We start from the raw sequence: 2,381 nt of genomic DNA on the forward strand, positions 1-2,381 counted from the left end.
CCAAAAAAAAAATTACATAATATACATTTTCCATGTAACTTAATTTTTAAAAATATTTTTACTATTTTATTTGTTATTAGATTTGATTATATTATCAAAAAATTTATATTTTGAAATTTATATATAATTTCTTTATTGGCATGATACTTGTAAAACATAAAGTCTAGTTCATTCTAGCAGATACTAAATAAAGACTATTTGACTTAATTAATAATAATAAAACGTTTTAAAAATAATGGATTGTTATTCTGATCTTCAAGGAAAGCTTTTAGGCTGGATAGACATCAGATTGGACTTGCTGGATCTTGGGACACTGCAGTGTAACGCGGCTCCTGATTAATATAAAGACTGGCCTCTGCAAGCTGAGGTTGTGCCATAGCTATGCCTCCTTGTCTAGGATTGTTATTGTTTCTTTCCAAACTCAAAATATAAGATACAAGACCCAAAACCAGTCACAAGCGAGAAAAAATGGCACCAATACCAAAAAATCCAGAATTGCATGCTGTGGTTGTCTCATCAATCTCATTGCCCGTAGAACCAAGCGATAACATAATAGCCGCTATGATAATTGCGAACCTGTTCGATTGTGAAATAGACTAAATCAATTGAAAACCAATTTGTAAGTATGTAATCTCACATATGATAACTTAGAAAGAACTTTAGAAATTTAGAAAGAAAAAAGAATTTTAGAGATTAAGAAACATTCAATCAAGCACTTCACTTCAAGTTCAAGTCTAATGTTCGAAACACATGCAATCTCTCATATGATAACTTTTCAACTCAAAAGGGGTGGAGAAAATGGGCAAATGCCCCTTTCAAAAAAAAAAAAAAAATTCTAGCATTTTGTCCCATTTTCCAAATTAATTAGGGAAATGTCTTTCTTTTGAAACTCGATTTTTTCAAAATCGAGTTATAAAAATAAAAAAAAAAAATTTGGAGCCTTATAGTGGCGTTTTAAGGAGCTTATAGTGATGTTTTAAGGATCTATAGTGGCATTTTGTAATCCGATCTCCATGAAGTCGAGTTACATGCAATTTTTTTTCTTTTTTTTACCTATAACTCGACTTCATGGAAATCAGATTACAAAACGTCACTATAGGTCCTTAAAACGTCACTATAGGATCCTTAAAAACGTCACTATAGGGCTTAACTCGATTTTGAGAAAATCGAGTTTCAAAAGAGGGCATTTCCCTAATTAATTTGGGAAAGAGGGCAAAATGCTGGATTATTTTTTTGAAAGGGGCAAAAGCTAATTTTTTCCCAAAAGGGGCACTTTCATAATATACCCTCGTTTGTCATTTCATGTTTTTAAAAACCAAAACGGTTAAAAAATCGAAAATAAGTCCAATTCCCAGTTTTTACCAGTGGTTTTCATAATTATACCATTAGTTTTTACAAGTTTAGTTGAGGATTTAGTTCCCGATTAAACTGGCTGGTCCGATTCGGATTTTAAAACCATAGTTATTTCTCACGCCTAAAAACTTTTTATTAATTTGATCATCAAACTCGTGTAATATCTTTAAAGAACTTTACCACTGTAATTTACCAAATGCTCCAAACACTCGAGGGCTTTTATTTTTTGATAGGCAAATAGTGGGAGAGAGGGAAGTGAGGACCTGAGATAGCACAAAGGATGCCATCTCTATGGAGCTTTTCAATTAACTTTATCACAAAAGTTCAATAACTAAAACTCTACTTCGGACAACAATCCCAAGTAGGCTTTAACACCCCCAATATTTATGTATTTGTACAATAAAAACCGGTAATAATTGATCATCAAAGAGGCACATAAGAGGTTCAACTGATCAAGAAAATGTTATCAATTCTACTCTATTCTGACCATCAAATAAATTTTGGACTTTGTTAACAAGTGCCGGCCAGCACCTGTTAATGAACCAGCTGTGATTCATTTATAAAACTGAAGACCCATATTATAAAACTAAAGCCTATTAATTAGTAGTTGACTTCTCATACTGTGCCACCCAAGTTTTGCTGCCTCCACAATTTTTCACAATATTTTAATTTTTTAATTATTATATTCCTTAATTTTCTACCCGACCCATCATTCTATTCTTCGACAACTTCTTCCAACTTACAATAACCCAATCACCCATGACCAAGCAGTCTTATTACCAGCGGGCTTCACACTGCCATAGCTACCGCCAATTTGGAGGAGAGAGGAAATATAAATACCACGAACAACTCTTTAAAGAAAGTAACCCGAAGTTCAACAAAAAGTCATGAGATGAACCAGAGGGCCTTTTGTGTAAGTTCTATGTTCGCTGTGACGTGGAGATGAAGCAAGCGCCTACTGCTCGTACTCTTCTTGTACACAGTTATTAATTAAACAGAACCTTATGACTAACTTGATTGCTTTAGAT

This window comes from Quercus robur, chromosome 9 (assembly GCF_932294415.1).
Source record: "Quercus robur chromosome 9, dhQueRobu3.1, whole genome shotgun sequence".
Lineage (NCBI taxonomy): Eukaryota > Viridiplantae > Streptophyta > Magnoliopsida > Fagales > Fagaceae > Quercus > Quercus robur.